Source organism: Schistocerca americana, chromosome 1, assembly GCF_021461395.2.
Source record: "Schistocerca americana isolate TAMUIC-IGC-003095 chromosome 1, iqSchAmer2.1, whole genome shotgun sequence".
In the NCBI taxonomy this organism is placed as follows: domain Eukaryota; kingdom Metazoa; phylum Arthropoda; class Insecta; order Orthoptera; family Acrididae; genus Schistocerca; species Schistocerca americana.
Window position 1 is genome coordinate 910,840,389 of NC_060119.1, and position 23,836 is coordinate 910,864,224.

Genomic DNA, 23,836 nt, shown 5'->3' on the forward strand with positions numbered 1-23,836 from the left:
GTTAAGTCCCATAGTGCTCAGAGCCATTTGATTATAGTGTGAGTTAGACACAGGACGAGATAATAGCGGTTTGTAGCTTTAATTTTGGACGCCAATGGATTTTGCGTCATATATATGGAAATGTATAAAAATACAAGCACTTTAGCGTATTTTAATAAATGAAACAACTTAGAAAGTAGCACCAAATACGCTAATATTCTTGTGCAGTGTGGAGCAGACGACATGCTGTCGATCAAAACAGGTATGTTACAAAAAAATATTAGCCACCTGAGGATAGGTATGTTATCCCGAAACCTGTTATGGCGCTTCTAGACATTTAAAAAGTATTTGTGGCTGGTTGCGTCGTTCACCACCATCCAATACACTCTGTGGATTTTTGGATCCTTCGGTATATAAACGGATAAAACTAGGTCCCTGAGCTTCAAGGAAATGATTAACTCTGCAGTTGAAATTAATATTTTCTAAATCTGTCGTATTGTAATAATAACAGAATGTAATCTGACAGCTAATTATGTTAATATCATATTCAAACAAAGGCAAATGCGAAGAATATCGTATAGAACGTATGATAGGAGAACGTGTAAAAGCTGGTAAAAAGGGCCGTAAATGTAGTTCTTCTTTGGAGAGTAGTCTGACTACTTTTAGAGACACAGGTATCCATGAAGGCCCCGCCCTGAAAACAAAATTTATTTGATGATATTTGACATCTAATGCCTCCACTAAAAGGGCGTTTGAGGCCGTCGGATTTGTAACTCCAAGAAAAGTACGAATGGCTCTTTGCTGAATTGTATCTAGTTTTGTGACGTATTTGCGGCTAGTCTTATTGCTAATGTTACTGGTTGAAAAATAATTATGTTTCTTTCAATTAGAACCATAAATAATATTAACGCAGGAGATGGTCTTTGAGCGTTATGATGCAGCATATATCCATAGTCCAGACGACATCGAATAATCCATCGATACATAGTGAGTACAGTATTCTAAAGCGCTCGCAACCACACATGGGTGAATGAGCGAATGACATTTAATCGTCTTTCTCATTTCTTAAGAGTACATCGAATGAGAGGTGCCCTTAAATATCATTCCTAGGAATCGAGCGTAAGGTTTTATCTGGTAAGTATACTTTCCACCATCAATGCGAGTAACGTTCGATTTGTAAAAAGTAACATTCATCAATTTCTCAGCCGACGTCTCCAGCCGTTGGTTGACCTCCACTCATGGACGTTTTCCATGGCAGTCAGTACTGCCATTTTGGCCTGAAGGTAAGAGTCGGCATTTGAATAAACACATGCGTTGTTGCGTAGTTTCATATTTTAATGGGGAGACTGATTGTTCTTTCAAATCACGAGCATACAGAGTATACAAGAGTGGATTAAAACTGTACCCTGGGGCAAGACCTGGGAGACAAAAAAGGATCCAAACGTGTTGCCTTTGAATCTGACATGGATTGTTATTTGAGGGAGCAGGATGCTGATACCGCATATCATCCTGGAGGGAATGCCGTTTTACGCAGTCTGTCTAGGAAAACCAGAATCCGAACGTGATCTAAACACCAAGATAAGAGGCGACGACGTTTTTCTCGTGCGAAGGGCTGAAATAATATCCAGGACAGGTGAATACAGATTGCCCAATTACCGTTTGTGTTTCCTGAAACCGTACTGGCTTTGAAGCATCCAGTTATTATATACGGGTAACTATTCCTTTCTTCCGTATACCATCCTCTCCAGCGTTTCGCTACACATGACGACAACGCAATTCATCTACATCTACATCTACATTTATACTCCGCAAGCCACCCAAAGGTGTGTGGCGGAGGGGATTTTACGTGCCACTGTCATTACCTCCCTTTCCTGTTCCAGTCGCGTATGGTTCGCGGGAAGAACGACTGTCTGAAAGCCTCCGTGCGCGCTCTAGTCTCTCTAATTTTACATTCGTGATCTCCTCGGGAGGTATAAGTAGGGGGAAGCAATACATTCGATACCTCATCCAGAAACGCACCCTCTCGAAACCTGGCGATAGTTAGTTGTCGTTATGTGTAGCGAAACGCTGGAGAGGATGGTATACGGAAGAAATGAATAGTTACCCGTATATAATAACTGGATGCTTCAAAGCCAGTACGGTATCAGGAAACGCAAACGGTAATTGGGCAATCTGTATTCACCTGTCCTGGATATTATTTCAGCCCTTCGCACGAGAAAAACGTCGTCGCCTCTTATCTTGGTGTTTAGATCACGTTCGGATTCTGGTTCTCCTAGACAGACTGCGTAAAACGGCATTCCCTCCAGGATGATACGCGGTATCAGCATCCTGCTCCCTCAAATAACAATCCATGTCGATAGTTAGAGGCCATATCTGGATCTTTTCAGACCTGGAATTACAACTTACGCTTTCACACCTTCACGAGGTCCTATTGCATCCAATACTAACTAAAAATTAGCAACAGCAAAGCTTTCGCTTCTATGGACAGTTTCGCAAGCATAGAATAATGAAAGAAATCAATAGCAGGACAGCTGACACTGTATAACTTAACAGTACCATTTAGTTCTTCTTTAGAAGAGGGACGAAGCAGGACACGATGATAGTTGTAGTCAACAGGAGATTGATTATGGAAAGGGACCGTGGGAGGAGCGAGGGCATCGATAAATTCCTCCATCCATGCAGTGGTGGTAGGAGGGAGAGCCGGCTGTCGACTGTTCGATAAGCTTTCGTTTGTATCAGATGCGTGTCTTTTCTCGTTGCTTTGTTGAGTGAAGCTTTTTGAGAACTTAGTTAAGACACGCATTTATTTATCACATTTCCATAAAGTTACCGAAATTAGAAATCTGGAGATAAGTTAATTCTTTTTCCTTCGGAACGCTGACACCCACTGCGACCTTCATAGCGTTGATGGAAGCCTGAGAAACATCTTTTTTCCGTAACGCATGCCAGAAGTTTTCGATTTCCGTCGAGCCGTGCCTTATATTTGTCACAGTTAGCTTACGAATTTTTTCGCTTACTGTTATGGTAACGTATTTGTGTAGTATCAACATTTATATTCATGTAGAATCCTATCGGGTGACGATCGTTTCCCAATGAATCTGCTTTAACCTGCCAATTAGAGAGTTCAGCAAATAGGGGATGCGAAGCGTGACGTATATCGCTGAACGTCTACTTAAAGCGGGAGATGCCATAGTACGGGCTCCACCGTCGACTGTCACTAGGTTATTGTCTCCTGTAACATTCGTCAAATCCCGGTCTTACCTGTCTGTACTGTCTCCTCTCCATGCTAAATGATGGACTGCTGGCCACCACTTATTAGAATGTGAGGCCGAAGCTGGCTTATTATCATCATTCATCTACCACGATACTATTATGGATAGCTTTATAAAGAGTGATTCCGTGCTGTCACAAAATATCGGGGCTGATGGGCCAGTGTAAATGTATAAATTTGAGGTTTGGGAGGTCCGTAAAAGTTGCAGTCGAAAATAATTCTGGTGCTTCTGACAATGGAATACATATAACCGTTCTGTTGTTACTAAGACTGTAATGCAGACTATTTTCACAGGTGGCAGTATGGGCCAAAATAAGCAAAAAAATTCTAGTAAACAGGGGCTCGAAACTACACACCTTTAAGACCTATGAGCACTTCTTTATCTTCGGTATGAAATACATCTCTTCCACTGAATAAGTGCCAATAGCTCTTAAGGTGTCCATTTTGGAGCCCATATTTGCAGCATGTTGTTTCTCGTACTTGTCCATCCTGCCACCTTTGAAAGTGGTATACCCTACGATCATGAGAACAACAGTACCAATATTCCATTGACAGAGGTATAAGAATGAGTTTAGCTTATGATTTTCGGCTCGGTCGTTTCCAGACAAGAGTCCCTTACCTCATATAGATACATATACCCCTCTCCATCATTCCTGAAAGTTTGTAATATCGTCATGAAATCATTCTGTACGGCGACACAATTGTGTTCTAGTAACACAGCAACCAATTCGATGTCGTTGTTTCTTACAGGGAGCGGGTATCGTTGACGTTACAGCGAATTTTTTGTCAATATAGCAGCGCCGCCTTTTCCATTGAGACGGTCCTCCTTTATAACGAAATAACTTTTAAAGCGAATTGTCTGATAAGTAAATCACGTTTCGCATAGCAGGCCTGTATCAGGATGACTTACTAGTATTCTTTGCAAGCTTTCTGTGTTGGAGTTAGTGGATCTTGCGTTCCATTGCAGTACTTTCATAGGCTTAATAACCCAGCAGAGAGAGAATGAAAGATGGCAGTGACGATGTGCCAAATAACGGTATGGTTCCTGACACTGATTTGTCGCATATGATGGATGACAATGTCAATAAAATTTATTATTTTACACGTCACCTGAACTGCGGGCTGTCATTGATTTGGTATTTTTCGGAGACTGAAGGGGATTCTTGCTGCTAGATGTGTCTGCACGTTTCGTGGAGTGTATCGGGTAGGCTTCGGTATGAGACCACTCACTTACGTTACCGTGTCTGTTACTTCCACCCTCCGCCGGCAAGGTTCGTCTGTTGACGCACATCCACACATTTAGTTGTGTCCGGGTTTCCGTGACGTAGACGCCGAATGCCTGTGGTGGGCAGCAGCCGTATAAGTTGTGTGCTTTTAAAGCTGGGACGACGAAATTTGTCGAAGCAGTAATGATGGCACAGACAAGAAATGTGACGGACGCGTAAGCTAGCATACGAGTAGGTGTAGGATTCTACAGAATGAGACACACTATATTTCACGAATCTCATCTGGGACGAATTTGTTTCCTGATGTGCCCATAACGAAGGCAATTGAAGCACTGTCTCACGATAGACACATAAAGATCTACAGGACGTCTAGTTCCATAAACAGACACAGCTTCCGGTGAAGTTTAGGAATCGAAGGTTAACAATAACGTCTGCTGTTTGGCATTTTGCTCTTTACCATCCCACACGTTGAGCGTAATAAATCTTCTAACACGTACAATTTCGAAGGCAGATTGCTCTGTTTTCAAAATATCAGTTCGTCAAGTTCTGAATCCGCTTTTGTTATTATTCACATTTTGTCGATAGCAAAAGAAGGAATCGAAAATACTGTTTTTTTTAAGATTTTAATGTCAATATTTGCTAAGATATTCACCGTATCAGGAGTTTTCAATCCGATTTTCACTTTGGTTTTGCCCACAGAGGAAATATTAATTGCCGGCCGTGGTGGCAGAGCGGTTCTAGGCGCTACAGTCTGGAACCGCGTGTCCGCTACGGTCGCAGGTTCGAATCCTGCCCCGGGCATGGATGTGTGTCATGTATAAAATAAACAAAATAAAATAAAATAAAATGAAATATTAATTATTTTTATCTGTATGATTGGCTCTCCTATGAGTCGTCAGGTTTTGATTATTCGGTATCAGACGCTTGACAATGGCTTTTTCGTAAAGGCAATGTTACTCGTAGTTGACCGTGAAATAAAACTGAAATAATCGGACTTCGTAATTAAATCGTTTCCAAAGACTGCTGCGGTAGGTGCGGACTCATAAACTAAATCTCAATATTACAATAATTTGCCAGCCATGCCAAAACGTCGTACAGAGGTGATTGTCTACTAAACAAAAAATTACACAGTTAGTTAAATCAGATATATTCAATGAATAAGCCTACAGTTCATAATCCTACTTACTTTTATAAATATAAATTCTTTACAGAATCGAGTGCCTAGTATGGTTGCAACTCGCAGTAATTTTCTATATCATGAAATATGGCGGTGTGCCAGACAATAAACTAAAATACGTGCTTCTCGCACCACTTCAACCAGGGCTCTCTTTTTTTTAATAAAACATACGAGTAACGTAAATGTACTTTTGTTTTATCAGCGACACAGCGCTGCAGTTGTGTGCCATAGGCTTTATTTATTTGTCACTGATTATTTATTTAATTAATATCTCGCGTTTCCGAGGAAACTCACGCTCGGCATGCAAATGTGCCTTTATATTGCCCCCTGAATTGCGAGGCGAAAGGACACACCTGCAGGCGAGCAATTCACCTAAAGGCACAAGAAAATCTAAGTTATCTACAACTATTTACATGACTTACATTATACTGTATATTATATACAAAATTTGAATCACGTGCGTGCGCCGAAAAAGTTCTTATGTTGGCAAAGCAGAGTGCGCGCATGCGCAGAAGCGTCTGTGTAACTACGGCACTGCCGTTATTTCGTAAATTTAGATCACGCGGCACAGTATTGCAGTTCATATTGTTCGTGTACGCGCGCATTTCTTAGTCGTTGCACAAAGAAAATATTCCACCAAGATTACATATGAAGACTACATTCTATGACAGGTAACTTAGTTTTAAAATTACAATATTTGTTATAATACAATACAACTTTAGATTGTTGAATGTTCTTAGTTACATAGCATTGCAATGAAATGCTTCAACGAAAAATGTTCTGTTGTTTCAGGTGCGTTGACCTATACACATGGTGTCGTTATCACAGTTCATATTCATCTGCTGCACAATAATTTTTTACAGGTTAGTATCGTCGTGGTAAAGTTTTTTGATCACAGTAACATCGTTGTATAACAACGTGATTAATACATAAGCGTGTCCATTTCCTATTTCCATTATAGTCGTTGTGATGCAGTTCGTAGTGAGTAAAAGCATTGCTTATTACAGATCAGACGTGACCCGTCGAGTAATTGGTCCACGTGCAGTTCGTTTTTTACATTCCGTGGAAGCTTGGTTGCAGAACCTCGGACGGCACATAGCTGGCGTCGATCCTTGGACAGTCCAGGTAAGAGTGTCCGTCACATTTCGAGAACATTTCATTCCCTGAAGTTCCAACCAAAACTCTTCCACCCGTCGTGTTGTTTTCTGGACAGGCACTTTGTGTCCATTTAATCCAGTTAACATCTTGAAGTTGGGTACTGTAGTAATGTCACTAGACGATGCACGAATTATTCACTTCACATTTTCAGTTTTTTGCTGAATATAGCTCACCTAAATGTTCGTTAATGTCCGTGAACAGAGGTTCACTATGCAATGTCTTTTTGGCACTCGTTTTGTTCAAATTTTTACATGATACATCAGTTAAAAAAATAAGTAATTATACATACACACGTCACATATTTTCTTAGCATAAACATAATACAGTTGCACATAAACATGTTTACATCATCATTACATAGCTATAGGTTATTACATTGTGTCACATTTGATTACATGAATTGCATCCTCTTTAGCGGTTTTGCTGGGATATTATCGATGTTTTTTGTGATGTCATCTGAAATTAAGATAGGTTAGACACAACATTCATTACATCAGTAGGCAAGACCAGGCGTTTTCGCTACTCAATAAATATTCAAAATAGTAAGAGAGAGAAAATGTTCGATTCCTCGCGTTTTGTGCGTGTGTGTAGAGTGTCTGTGTGGCCTTGACTACTGATAGATGCTTTTCGTGTTGAGAGATGTGCGTCTAATCTATTTCTCAAAGTAAAAGATCGCTTCACAGATGACGTCTGTCAGTTCGTCAGGTGTCATACCAGGTCAGTGGTACCTACAGTCACAAATGTTCCGTGAAAAATTTATATATCATTCACTGCTACGTAATCATAAATTTTACTTCAATATTCAGTCTTCTCGGTGGTGCCGCGGCGTTGAAAGAAAAGTTCTTCTGTCTTCAACTGCGTCACTGGAACCGCTGAAATGAAAATTTCTATACTACTTATAATCTATGTTGTAATTTGTTTTAGTTCTTGCCACACAGCAGGTCGTTGAGATAACGGTACGTTATATGTCTTGTGGTAGAAGATCTTGTGAGGCTTAACTTCAATCTTGTACACATACGTGTTGATAACACCTAATCGTTTGGTAAAAACTTGTAAATATTTGGATAACACTTCCTGTAGTTTTATACGTTCATGTACACTGAGAGCTGTAGCTTCACTTATCTTATGATCAAGCAATGTTTTCAAGTCCATTAGCTCTGTGTCAGATGAGCGTGTTTGCATGTCTTGAATGTCTTTGTCAAGTACTAACTGAACCTTGTACCCTGTACAGTGTTTGTCATGCTTTAGAGTTCTCCTGTCCAAATCAATAATAATTACCCTGCTTTTATCATTTAAAATACATTTACCTTTGGAGAAGTCTATAATGCAGTCCTTCTCGCTCATAATATCTATTCCTAATATGCAATTAGTCACAAGGTTTTGTACAAGCAGGAATGGCCATTGTACGGTTCCATTACCTATTTTAACGTTTACAAAAACTTGCTTCGTAACCCTACATGACTTATTACCTAGTGCAGTAGTTATTTTACAGTTTTGGGCAGGAAACTCAGGCACAGGTTCCAATTCACACATCTTTTTATAAAAATTAAAAGATAAAACGCTCACAGCTGCACCTGTATCTAGGATAATAGTAGTTGGAATCCCACCTACTACACCAGTAGTGGATGCTAAAACAATTTCATTTGTGTTTAAACGACATTGTGTACTGTCTTGTAAAAGTTCATCTGATATATTGTTATTGTGGTTGTATCTTATAAATAAAACAGGTAGTTTTTGTTTAGAATTACTCGGCATATCATTATTCTGTTGTTCAAGTGTGGTGTCAAATAACTGATTAACATTGAAGCCGCCCCCCAAGGATTCTTCAGCCATGACCTGGGGCAAAGTAGTGACTGTTTCTAGTTTGTTGGATTAGCATTTGTACTAGGTACTGACACAGATTGAGGTTGTGCATCAGGTGTCATTTCTATTATATTCACATTCGGATATTGCCTATTATGATCTCCAAACTTTTGCGGTTGTTGTTGCTGTTGCGCATTATAACTTACCTGTCGGTCGTAAGGTATGCTCCAATTTTGACCTGGTGGCTGCTGTGGTAAAGCAGAGTTTGAATGAAAGTACTGATCGTTACGAGTCCAACCTTGATGCTGTCTTGGCTCGTAGTTATTATTATTTCTATTTCTGTTTGTGTTTTTGTTATTACCTTTGTATCCGTTGTTACCGTTGTAGTTATTACCGCGGTGCCTTTTGTATGGATTGCCGCATGAAATGTTATTACTGTTGTAACTATTGTTCGTATTGGAATACGCGTGTTGATTTTGATTTCCGTACTGAGACGGCATGTGAGTTTGCTGTTTTTGTTGTACCGCGTATCCAACTGTGGGCGCGCCAGAATTGTGTTGGCAAGCCTGCATGTTTTGCATACCACTAGTGTAAACATTGTGGCTGCTGTTTTGCCGCGCGAAGCGCTGATCTTCAAGTAACATGTCAACCGAATCTAAAGCTGTTAAAAAATAATCTGAATCGTCATCCGGGATATGTAGAAGTTTTTCCTTAATGTTGAAAGGCAATTTGGCCTTCAACGCTCGGAGTATATCACGTGTTGCAACTGGTTCGTCTAAAAAATGTCCCATGTTCAAGTATTTTTCAAAATATCTACGTAAGTTACCATTTTTACTGTTAAAAGTTTCAGGTTCTAAAATTTGTCTTCTGAGTCGCTCCTGGACGGATTGCGACCAGAATTTGTTCAGAAAAGCACGCTCAAACTCACTGTACGTGGTACATACGTCAGCTTGACTGTATGCCCAGACAGCTGCATCGCCTTGGATGTAACCGACAATATATGAAATCTTTTTCCGGTCACTCCAAGTGCGTGGAAATGCGTTACTAAAAGATTTGAGAAAAATCACCGGATGAATGGTTCGTTTTTCTGGGATAAAAATCTGAAATTGCCTGTGTTTCATTAAGCTTTCTTCTTCCTTTGCATTATGATATGGATTTGTACCACTGTAATTACTGCAATGCTCAGCTGGCGAGTAATTACGATAATGTTGCTGTGGTTTACCATGATAATACCTTGTGTTTGTGTTTGCACGTTGTGGTATGTGTTGTTGTCGTGGTGTGTTTTGTTCTTGTGTGTTTGTCGTGTGCGGTATGTGTGCGTCATACTCGAATGTATATTGATTTCTGAACTGTACATTTTGACTGATATTTTCGTTACATTCAGACTGTGGTTGATCGGTGAATTGTCTCATGGGTGCAGTGACGGATTGTACTGCGTCACTAATCAGCTGTTTGTTATTAGTGATGTATTCCGCTACGGAGTCGTGCACAATTGTTGGTAAATTTTCACGTATGCATCTATCAAAATGTTTGTCTTTGTTCTCTACCCAATCATGAAATTCTTTATTAATATTTTGAAAATGAGCTGTGGCATCAGATTGTAAGATGTCAGTCAGGTGTTGTTCAACATCGTCAAATTTATTCTGCACGTCAGTAATTCGTTTTTCAAGGTTGTCGTGTACTGAAGGATATGTTTGAATTTGTTCAGTAAGAGCTTCACACGTGACATTAAGGTTTTTAAATTGTGTCTGTAAAAGTGCTACGTCATTTGTAGTCTTTTCTTGTCTCGTATTAAGCTTGGAAAATTTCGTACTGAGTTCAGTCATCTGTTTGGTCAGTGTGGCGTCTATAAGTTCCACACGCTTACATAAAGTGTCATTAGCTGTCTTGAGTGCTATGAGATCAGATTTGATTTCGTCATTTTGTGTCTTTAACTGTTCATTTTGCGTCTGTAAGGTTGCCATGTTTTCGGCGTTTTGCTTCATTAGCATTTGTAACATGTCGGCAATGTTTACCGTTTGCAAGGTCTCTGCCCCCGCCGCGTCATTAGACGTGACGTCATGCATTAACATGGGCTCTGATTGAGACTTTGAAATTTTTGTGGTGGAAGGCCTATTGTCAAAATTTTCGTCAACACTCGCGTCAATGTTTGATGAATCGTCACTACCGGTTGCTGTCGTAAAGTCATTTTCTAACATTTGTCTCTCGTCCGAGTCGGATTGCGTCTGAATAGTACGTCTTTGCTGTTCCATTTTTGCGTATTGTTTTCTAGTTATTACCATGCCACACGTGATATATGTTTCAAGAAAATATTTGACACTGATTTTAAAATAAAATACAGTTGAGTATGAATCGGTCGTAGCAACAATGGCTGTTTGTTAATTTAAAAATATAAACTGAATTTGAGATTATTGGTAATGGCTGCTGGCCATGTTACATGATATCGTACAGAAGTCGGCCATATTGTACACTCGTGTATTGGTATTGTTGCATACGTTATTGTTTAAGGAAAAATACTGAGAATGGAATTTATCACTGAAACTGTTATGCGGAAAAGAAACACTACAGAATTTTACTGAAAAGCTAATACACTGAATTATACGTCTGGTCAAGCCTGCTAATGCAAAGATGCTGCGTCTTACCTTATTTTGCTGGAAGCTTCTTTGCGTCTTCCCGCAAAATTTTATAATTGGCAAATATCTTCTGATTTTTTTTTATTTCTCATATAGTCAAGTCCAGGACCAGAAGGTTGATTTTTCACATGAAACAAAGAGAACAATGTAACAAATGACAAAATAACAAGTCCTGTCACGGTCGCCAATATAAAATAAATAAAATAAAATAAAATAAAATGAAATATTAATTATTTTTATCTGTATGATTGGCTCTCCTATGAGTCGTCAGGTTTTGATTATTCGGTATCAGACGCTTGACAATGGCTTTTTCGTAAAGGCAATGTTACTCGTAGTTGACCGTGAAATAAAACTGAAATAATCGGACTTCGTAATTAAATCGTTTCCAAAGACTGCTGCGGTAGGTGCGGACTCATAAACTAAATCTCAATATTACAATAATTTGCCAGCCATGCCAAAACGTCGTACAGAGGTGATTGTCTACTAAACAAAAAATTACACAGTTAGTTAAATCAGATATATTCAATGAATAAGCCTACAGTTCATAATCCTACTTACTTTTATAAATATAAATTCTTTACAGAATCGAGTGCCTAGTATGGTTGCAACTCGCAGTAATTTTCTATATCATGAAATATGGCGGTGTGCCAGACAATAAACTAAAATACGTGCTTCTCGCACCACTTCAACCAGGGCTCTCTTTTTTTTAATAAAACATACGAGTAACGTAAATGTACTTTTGTTTTATCAGCGACACAGCGCTGCAGTTGTGTGCCATAGGCTTTATTTATTTGTCACTGATTATTTATTTAATTAATATCTCGCGTTTCCGAGGAAACTCACGCTCGGCATGCAAATGTGCCTTTATAGATGTCCTTAGGTTAGGTAGGTTTAAGTAGTTCTAAGTTGTAGGGGACTGATTACCTCGGAAGTTAAGTCCCATGGTGCTCAGAGCCATTTGAACCATTTTTGAATTATTAATTACAGCATTTTTGAGCTCTGGCAAGGAAAGAAGGGAAAGTTTGCCTACTGCCATAGAGTTCAGACGGCTTAAGCTTTTATCCAATCTTTCCATATAAACTATATATGGACCACTATATGCAAATCTGTAGAAATTAGGAGATCGCTGAGCAGTTGCAACTCCCCTGGGAGGAGTGTTGACAATAATTTTTTTGGTTGGGAGCAGAACCGGCAGCTACTGTTACGAGAGAACAAGCTACATTTACAGCATACGTAGCAGACGATACTTGGTTAGCTGCTGCAGTGAAGGTTTAGGAATTCCTTACTTCCAGACTAACCCCATTTCGTCGCTAATGTCTCGTGCTGGAGAATCCAGTGGGACTCTGTTCTGAAAACTTAATTTTTTCGGGGAGTATTCTAATTCAACCCCTAACGATTGCTAATGAATAGATCATAGCATCCATCGTGTTGTCAAATGAATTTCCTGGAGCAGCTGAAAGGGAACTGCACGTTGAAAGCGCTGGGTAGCCGGTTTTTGACGATGTTGACCTGCAGTGGTGTAGAAATCTCCTCCCTTCGTCATATACCGCACTATACATGGGGGGCATGAGGTCACCATAAGGAAATTCAGATGTTATAGTTTTCTACATGTAACCGTACCAAACGCAAAACTAGTGTTCACACACTGTAAGGAAAACTCAGGCGTCTGACGGTAGAGCGAAACTCTGAGCACGTCTAGACACTTCAGCGTCCGCGATTGAACTGTGAGGGGGAGCTAGTGGATTGTTTCTGTATCCGGACTGATTGCAGACGGCCATGTACGGCGATATGGATCGTTGTACATCAGCTGTTATTTCTGGCTGTGTAGTCGGAATGCGAGTTTTTGATACGTGCTACAGCTCATGTCATACTTATTGCAGAGGTGAAAGTTATGGTGCATGTCCTACTAGAATGTGTAACTGGCTGGCCGTTCCACAGTTTTGGATCAAGGTTAAGTTTACTGATTTCCGTGGGTGCAATTACGCTGGTTGATTCTGGCGACCTGAATGGACCCAGATCTAGGATCTCGTGGGCAGCCTGAGAGAACAGCTTTGTTTTAAAAATTTGTGAATCTACACTCTACGAGTATCATTTAGAGAACTGAGACGTTCTTTGGTTTCTCGTTTAATATTACCTGGCTGTTGGAAATTCTGTGTACTAACCATTTGTAACCTTTGTAACCTTTGTTGTCTGAACTGGGAGTATGCATGTCGCCTCAAGACTGTTAAGTAATTCCCAGTTAGGTCTCTTCCAGAAAGAATTTTATAATGCTTACGTTAATCAATATTGTACTCAGATCAAATATTGTCTACACAATAATACTGTACTAACTTCTAGATTTGTATATTGCACATTCTGCAGAGCGCGCTCTCATATTTGGTGATGAATAAAACGTTTTGCATTCAAGAGCGTGTGCTAAAATATTTTTATTGTTTCAGGGACCAGTTTCGACAGAGTCTAGGTAGACAAAGTCTCACCTCGTAAATGGAGTGGGCTGTCTTTATGGTTGTGCGGCTGAAGCACTGTAGTTCTATTAGGATGAGAGTTTCACTCCGAAGCGGAGTGTGAGCTGATATGAAACGTCCTGGCAGATTAAGACTGCGTGCCGGATTGAGACTCAGACTCGATACCTTTGATTTCACGAGCTTGTGCTCTACCATCTGAGTCACCCATGCACCACTCACGATCCGCGCCTACAGCTTCAATTCTGCCAGTACCTCGTCTCCTACCTTCCAAACATCAGAGTAGTTCTACTGCGAACCTTGCGGAACTAGCACTCCTGGAAGAAATGATATGTAGAGACAGGGCTTAGCCACAGCCTGGGGAATGTTTCCAGAATGAGATTTTTCACTCTGCAGCGGAGTGTGCGCTGATATGAAACTTCCTGGCAGATTAAAACTGCGTGCCGGACCGAGACTCGAACTCGGGACCTTTGCCTTTCGCAGGGAAGTGCTCTACCATCTGAGCGCGTGTCATGAGTCGTGCTTGGGTAGTTTAGATGGTAGAAAACTTCCAGGAAGTTTGAATGAATTTATTTCCAGTGGACCCCAAGATGACAGCTAGACTACGTTGTAGTCTTTACAGTATAAATATTTCAGCACTCAACGCTGGGTGCAAGCATTGTTATTTTCGATGGCCGCATCAATCCACACAGAATACAGATGACTAAAAAAATTTAGTTTGTTGAAAAGAATATAAAAATGTAGCAAATAAAGTTGCCAAAAATAATACAAAGTCTGAAAAATGAGAATGATAAAACATGGAAACTGTCAAAGCAGGAACGGCTCCTAAAAGGGCGTGAGTCGTGTTTGGGTAGCTCAGTTGGTAGAGCAATTGCCCGCAAAAGGCAAAGGTCCCGGGTTCGAGTCTCGGTCCGGCACACAGTTTTAATCTGCCAGGAAGTTTGTTTGGAAGATATAATTCCATGAAAATGTTTTGTACAGGATTTTGTTTGGAAGTAATAAGAATATTTGCTGGCGCATTAATTTATCATGTACATGCTAACACTCTTGAATACTAGTACGATGTTGTTACGTGAACTGTGTATGTGTTGAGGTGAAAGTGTACGCGTGATTTATATTCGGAATCAAACTTAGGAAATGCTTAAGCCAAAGCAAATGGATTTTATGAGTGATTGCATGGCAAGGTCCTGTGGTCTAACAGAAAATCAGACAGGGCCACCGAGTGAGATTACAGGTATTTTCTTTGTCCGATAAAAGAACTTATTTAAGAGGAAGTAGTGTCAAATTTAGATTTTCTTTGTTTCGTATACTTGATATAGCATCCGTTCTTGTCGCACAACTGAATATTAGCGTCCCAGCAGAGCTTGTTCTTGAAAAAACTTCGTGTTATCCGAAGTCCCGATAAACGCGACGTAGCCCGTAATTTTGCGTGACAGAACACAAAAAATTCTATTCAAGTTTTCTTGATAGTGCTAAATTCGTCAAAAAAAGACAGCTATTAGTTTCATCAACGACTATTGTCGCAATAATAGTGTAATTAAACGTTTCTAAATCTTATTTAACTACTGTAACACATTTCGTATTGTTTACTAGTTAGATAGGCGCGATCTAGGTCTAAATTTTCCGAGTTATAAACGTTTAAAAACCCGACTAAACACACCTACTTACGTAAATTCTTTAAAAGTAAAGTGATCAATAATTCATTCTTCTGTCAATGTATCTCTAAATCAGTACAAAAACAACAACCACCGCAAAAAAGACCTTGTGTGATTTTTTGTTTACACACAGCCAGTCTCGCGTCCTTGACAAATTTAAAACATTCCTTAAACGTAATTATTCTTTCGAAATTGACCATGAGTGAGAAATGTGGGAGCTATTATAGGGTACGAGTAGACAGATTTATTGCCAATCTCGTTGGAAATATTTTCACTGGGGGGAGAATGTTGGGAGAACAGAAGAGGCTCCCTCCTGGAACTGCAGAGTATACAGTAGGAACATTTTGATTCGGGAACAGGAAACGAAAATCTCTGCCCTTCACGCACAGTTGGAGGAAACAAGGAAGGAACTGATAAGGATCAAGGGAGATAAAGGGGAGGAGGGTGGTTGGGAACTGGCAGCTGGTAGTAGAATAAGAAGAAAGAGAACGCGATCTGACTGTTTCATCATCAACACCAAAAACAGGTATCTACCATTGCCAGAGTTAAGTGGAGAGGAGCCTCAGGTAGAACGATAAGCAGGGAAAGCGCAGCACACTTCAACAGAGGCCAAGAAGCCTAGGAATGTATAAAGTGTTAGGAAGAAGGAAGTGCTGCTGCTAGGTAGTAGCCATGGGCTAGGTGTAGGTCCTCAGTTACAGGAAAGTTTAGGGGCAGCTTACCAGGCCACTAGTATCTTCAAGCCAAATGCAGGGCTAAGTCATGTGATAGAGGACTTAAGATCTGTATGTAAGGAATTTACAAGACAGTACCATGTAGTGATAGTGGGTGTGGTGGGGAACAGTTAGGACAGGGATGGAGCATATGACATAGATGGAGACCTGCACAAGGTAGCTTCCCTGATTCATAGCACCAACGTACACTTTGTTGAGCTGTTACGGCGCCATGATCGACCACGCCTTCATGGTGCTGTCACGTGAATCAATGTGGGGTTCGGGATGGCTCTGAGGGCAGCCAACTTTGCTCATGTCGTTCTGGTGCCCGTCGGACTATCAACGGATGGTCTTTCACTAGGCATGGCCTACACCTAAAAAGGACTGGGAGGGGAAGATTGGTATAGCTGATTCAAGAAACTATAGGGGGTGGATCTCGGACCACAAATAGTCAAATACATGTTGCCATGGGTAGGAAAAGTAGGTCTTTTTTAGGATAAGTCCAGACAACTGGTTCCCCTGCCTAAAGAGTATCTCCAGCAGTTTAAAAAGTACTGAAACTATCACTCACAAGACAGATTTTAACACTCCAAATGTCACATATACCAGATGTCACAAAGAAATACAAACAATTTGAAAGAGTAACATGAGGCATTTCACAGACTTAACAATTTTCCATCAAAACATGCAATCAATATTAAATAATATACAACTATTAGAAGTTGAGCTCCAATCTTTGAACTGCACTGTAGTTTGTGTTACTGAACACTTGTGTAGCGACACAGAAATCCAACATATAGTATTATCATTATATGAAAGGGCAAAAACTCTTACTGCTGAACTGTTTCAAAGGGTGGAGGATCATGCATTTATATCAGAAAAGGGACAAAGTTCAAATCAAGACATGACGTCAGTACAGTAAATGAAGACAAACACTTTGGAATATCAGCTATTGAATTAACAGGGCTTCATATCACAAAGAAATTAATCATTTTTTGTGTGTATAGAGCTCCTAGAGGTAGTGTGGACACTTTTCTCAATAAATTAACAGAAGCTCTAAAGACTCAAGTACAAAGGTCAACGTAATTCTGTGTGGGAACATTGCCATCAACACAAATATCATAAATGAATCCAACAGCACCGTCATAAATATCTGTCAAAGTTTTGGCATGTCCCTATTGGTCAATAGCGTCTAAAGGGTTACCACAATGACTCCATCAGTAATTGACCATGTGGCCACAAATATGGACAGGGAAATATGTAATATAGCTGTAAAAGATCTTGTACTATCAGACCATCTCTGTCAAATAACAACAGCAAAATCAGGCATCGAATCATTCTCTGAACTACAAGCCTACAAACAACATCTATCAGAAATCACAATAAAAGATTTTTCAAAAGAACTAGCAAAAGAAAGCTGGAATGAAGTGTAAAAGGAAACCAATGTGAATATGAAATTCTCTTAATTCTCCACATTACTTAAACTGAACTTTGAAAAGGCAGTTCCAGAAGTATACATGTATGTATCAACATCTTACAAAGACATACGGATAACAGCAGGTATTAAGAAGTCTTCCCCACCACTTAAATACCTCAGTTCCATGAAAACGAGTCGCAATGATCCACAATTCTTAAATTTCTAGGATAGATACAAAAAGATCTCTAGGAAGGTACTAATTGCTGCAAAAAAGTCATTTAATGACAAAATAGTATATAATGCAAAGAATAAAAGCAAAACAGTCTGGGATGTTATAACAAAGGAAATGGGGATAGGCAACCAAACGCAAAATAGCCCAATACTAAGAGATGGGGATAAGGTAATAAATTACAATTATATTAATACCTTCAGTTGCTGACGGGCATTGATATATTTCAACGGGGACACGTGAAAATGGGTTCCCCGAGTGGGACTCGAACCTGGGGCCTCCTGCTTACATGGCAGACGCTCTATCCATCTGAGCCACCGAGGGCACAGAGGATAGCGGGACTGCAGGGACCATCTCGCGCACGCCTCCCGCGATACCCACATTCTCACCTTGTATGTCGACACACTACATTCGTAGTGCCCACCCCAACACACTCATTACTCGTCGAAGACACTCTTACCAAGTCCCGTAAGAGTTTGGGGAATATGTGTGGATCCACACAGAAGAAGAAGGTCATGGCCGGTGTTGCCAGACCAATATACTTACATGGATATGTTGTCTGTTCTTTCGGACATGTCCGAAAGAGCAGACACCATATCCATATAAGTAAAGGGTAATAAATGATCCACAACGCTTAGCAAACTATATAAACGAGCATTTTTCTAGTACTGCAGAGAAGTTACAGCAAAACTCTCCCAAAACAAATATAATGCTGCACTAAATACAGTGATGTTACTTCCAACCACAAAGAATGAAGTCAATAAAACTTTTCAAAAACTAAAAAAAAAAGGTCAGTAAGCTTAGATGAAGTACCAGTGTGTGTACTGAAACAATGGATAGAGATTATACAAGCCCCTTAACAAATATAATAAATGAATCCTTCACATCAGGGACACTTCCAGATGAGTTAAAACAGACAAGAGTTTTACCTTTGCTTAAGCAAGGTAATGCAGAAGACATAGAAATCTACCAGCCCATCCCCCTGCTGTGACCATTCTCAAAAATATTTTGAAAGACAAATCAATGAATTACCTGAATAAATACAATCTTTTAAGCGAATCACAGTTTGGTTTCCAAAGTGGCAAAAGTATGGAGTCAGTTATAATAGAATTCACAAAAGTTGTATTTGATGCTCTTGACAAAGATGAATGTGTCACAGCCATATTTCTGGATCTTTCTAAGGCGTTTGATACAGTCGACCACAAGATTCTATTAAATGTATTAGAGGCATTAGGAATAAAAGACGTAGCTAATGACTGGTTTCGATCATACCTAGCAGATAGGGTACAAAGAGTAGAGATAACACATACCTCAAATACATCTAAATATTTAGTAAAACACTTATCAGAACCAAAATACATTAATATAGGGGTTCCGCAAGATAGCATATTAGAACCAATACTATTCCTCGTATACATAATGACTTTCCCAGTAGTGTTACTCATGGTGAAAAAATTATCTTTGCTGATGACAGCAATATAATAGTCAAAGAGAAAACAAGAGAACTCGTTGCAGAGGAAGCAAATTAAACTCTCACGGAAGTTTTCCCATTAGTCAATAAGTATTAAAGTGAGATCGAACATAAAGAACACTAATACCAAGAATTTCAGTTTGAAGAGGGAAAATGACAATGTTAAATTAAATGTAGATGGCACCTCTATAGACTGTGTAAGACATGCAGAATTTCTGGGAATGAATACTGATTCTCAGTTCAAGCCGTGTGAACACGCAAAGGTACTTGCAAACAGAATGTCATCAGCATTTCATGCCCATAGAATCCTATCATCAGTGTTTAGCATGCAGTGTCTTTTAGTTACATACTATTCACATCTACACTCAGTTCTTAGCTATAGCATTCTTTTTTGGGGAACAAATGCACAAAATGTGGACACAGTTTTCAAACCCCAGAAAAGAGCCATAAGAATAATAACCGAAAATAGTAGTCGAGCTCATTGTAAAGATCTGTTTAAAACACTGGGGACTTTAACTGCTCCGTGTGAATACATTTACCAGTCAATTGTACATATAAAAAATAACATTGGTAATTACTGCACAAGCAGGTCTGTCCATGACCCTGGAACAAGAGCTAGACTCAGCTTACATATACCAAGAAGAAATAAACATAAAATTCAAAACAGCGTTTTCTACCAAGGAATAAAACTGTACAGTAAATTACCAAAAGACATTAAAGAAATTGCAAAAATGGACTTATTTAAAAAGGCAGCTAAAAAGTACCTGCTATGCAATACATCTTATATATTGAAGGATTGCTTAGATAAAACAGAGTAGGGGTTTGGTAAAAAAAAGTTATAAAAATAAATAATACTAGTGATTATAAAACATTCACATTCCACATAACACCTTTACACTGTTTTTCTCCGTCTTTTTTCCTTTTCTGGAAAAACTTACCCCCAAGCTATGCGTAGCACTATACTAACACCTCTTCCTCTTTCTGAACCCAACATCACACTCATTATAGAGGAATGCTGACTCAGTTTTTCTGGTTAGCAAATGGGAAGCTGCAGTAGAGAAAAGGGCCCAGAGATCACCAGTGTGTATGTGTTTGAGTGTGTAGTGAGTGAAGTGTTATGAAACAATGTGTGTACAGTGTGTGCAGTGATTGATAGTAAGATATGAGTAAATAGTGTGGCATTACATTATTTAATAAGTTATTTGTAAAAAAACTATTGTACCAGGAGTATATCTAATGATTGTCTGTAACTAGAAGTCTGTAAATGTATGTGTATGCGAATCAGCTTATTTTAAATTGGTCTAAAGTTGTAAATACTTCGACATGTCCCATATCGTTGTAAAAGGATATCTAGAGATGAATATAGCTACTACTACTACTAGTCCAAGGTTGCGTTTTGCTCTTATGGAAACAGTGCGAGTGCACGTTACATTTCAAGTTGGCGCGGCTAGTACTCAAGTGTGGCATTGCTGGATTGCAGCTGCGTCAGTTAACACTATTTTGGGATCGAATAATTTTAATTCAACTCGTCGTCTAGTGAAGCTCTATTTACTATGATTAACATTGACTTTCACGCGTGAAAGAAACGGAATGACGTGAGTAATCCAAGACACGACGCAAGCTACCAATACAGGGCGTGTTCCAAAGTAGACGATTTCTTCATTAAATTACGCATCATTAAGGTGGAAGTTCTTTCCTGAAACACTGTCTGTGATCCTATTCAAAAATGTTCAAATGTGTGTGTAATCTTATGGGACTTACCTACTAAGGTTATCAGTCCCTAAGCTTACAGACTACTTAACATAAATTGTCCTAAGGGCAAACACACACACCCATGCCCGAGGGAGCACTGGAACCTCCACCGAGACCAGCCGTACAGTCCATGACTGCAGCGCCTAAGACCGCTCGGCTAATCCTGCGTGGCTGTGATCCTATTAATGAACATTATTTCGTATTACGTTATGCAGAAATGCTCTTTGAGAGAGATTCATGCCCCCATATTGCAAAACGCATTGCATGTTAGTGTATAGTGTTCATGATTGCATGTTAGAGTACTGATCCTATAACAGAAAAGAAAGAATAGTTGGTCATCGTTGTAACTCTTTAACGAGGCCAATCACCGGAAGAGGTTCAGTGGTATGTAGATTCATTTACTGGATGTTCTAATACGATGTTGCTCACACGGTTACCGATTTATTTGCTCATTCAAACGCGTTACAGTACAACGATGCAGTCCTAGAAATTAAAGCAGTTATTATTTTTAACATAAAACGTTTTTAAATCAGACTGAAAGTTATAAAATAATTTCTCCTAGTCCATGCAGATTCTCAAACTCATGCAGATATTCTTGAAAGTTTTATATTGTGCATTTTTTTGTGGCTATTAGAATACTTGTAAGATTCGAAATGAAAAACATGTAATAGTAAAGACGTGAAATATTCATACATCGGCTAAGCACTGCATGTCCTCTTTTTTAGTTTTGAATATTACAGGGATTTTCATAGCTACCAAAAATTAACAGTTAAATTTATTCATGGGTATCTGTATGGGTTTAGAAACCTGTTATTATTCGGGGAGGCTTCTCTTGGTTGTAAAGAAATAATCATAACTGGATGTCCAATACTGGATGTACAATACCTTAAATATCCATCTTAGGTTCTTTCGCATCCTCCACTCATGTTTAAGAAAGAAACAGATCTTACAGCAAACTAGCTGTTCGTTTTTGCTATGCAGTTAATATTTCAAACAAGGGGAAAAAGGAGAAGAGGGTAAAAAGATGCAGAGAGAGGTACAGGGAAATAGACACAGAGAGAGAGGGACAGCAATATTAATTTTGTGTCTGCTGATTGCTGTCAAACCCAGTATCGTTAAATTACTCACTTAATCTTCAGCAAATGGTTTTTCTCGTTTATGTTCTCTTTCTTTGAAAGGCACTTATAATCTGAGATCTGCTCAGGAGGTATCGGTGTGCTGTTTCACATCAGGTGAAAATGATGAACTTTTATATACTGGGCCCGCATCTCGTGGTCGTGCGGTAGCGTTCTCGCTTCCCACGCCCGGGTTCCCGGGTTCGATTCCCGGCGGGGTCAGGGATTTTCTCTACCTCGTGATGGCTGGGTGTTGTGTGCTGTCCTTAGGTTAGTTAGGTTTAAGTAGTTCTAAGTTCTAGGGGACTTATGACCACAGCCGTTGAGTCCCATAGTGCTCAGAGCCATTTGAACCATTTTTTTTATATACTGGTCACGTGAAGCGAACATCTTACGAATGATTCTCAGTGGTAAATCGCACGCTTTGGGGGTCATCTCTGTACTTCACTGTCACACGGTTAAGGTACGATCCTAAACATAGAATCTAACTGTTAACAATTTTTGACATTTTTAAAACGGTTGTTTTACTGGGAACAGAAATTAATCAATCGCACCAAATCTGATCGATATGGATGACTTTCTATGTTTTGCATGTATTTCCACTAAAGAAAATGCATGATACCTGATAATGAAGTGAAAAATAAGTTTATCAGATATGAAACTTGCTGGAAGATTTAAAACGTGCAGCAGACTGGGACTCGAACCTGGGTCCTGGTCCAGTGCACATGTTTAAGGTACCTGGTAGTTTCAAATAAGCGCACACTCTGCTGCAGAGTGAAAATTCATTCTGCAATCAAATATGCCACTCCCTTTGAACCAGTTACTCATCATAGTTGAATGGTGGTCAGTTTTCTGATGAGAAAAGTATCTAGAAAGTTATCAAAATGGTCACAATTATTCAAATTAATTTTCATATTTACATATTGTGGCTCGGTGACTTAAGTGCGTAATAGACTACAAATACAAAGACTGAAGTTAAATCTTTTCTCTTAGTCGTCATTTCGATTATCTCATTTACTGATATATTACCATGAAAACTGAAAAGTTTCTCAGTATATCAGAATCTTCATTAAGTTATAGGTGCCTCTGTTACGGGTGGAAAAGCAATTTTAAAGTCCATAAGGACGATGGCTAGTAGAACACAGCAGCGTTTAAACCAAACTTCGTGCTGAGGATAGTCTGACATTATAATTACATACTGTAGTAATCCGTAACATTAGAGTAATTTTTATTTCAGTTTTTTTTTTGTGAGAAGTAGTAACGTTTTACGACAAACTTCATCAAACACTGAAAATTTTGTTAATGATTCGAGATTAAGACCGTCTACGTGCAACTGAGCAACTAATTACAGACAATGTTTTCAATTGCAGTTACCAGATGCGGATCGCATCAACTTACTAAGGCCTCAACAGTGGCCCGAAACACATAAAGGATCCATACAAGCTTAATTATGCATATGAACAGTTAATCAACTCCAAGAATCAAGAATTTCGACAACTGTTGCCTGTCATTGGTAGCGATCCCACCAAAGTATCAAATATGTGACGTATGTTCAGCTTGATATGTATTCCTGTTCCTGAGGAAAAGAGTTTTTAGCAGTCCGGCTGACACACAGACAGGCTTACGGCCAACTAAGTTATCCCATAAAGATTCCGTTTCCACCGATTGAAGTACGGAAGCCTGAAACGGATGAAACATACCTAGAAGCACTTCCGCTGCACAGGTTAACACTCCTTGTAACTGTTGCTAACTTACAGTCACTGGCAAAAGTTGAC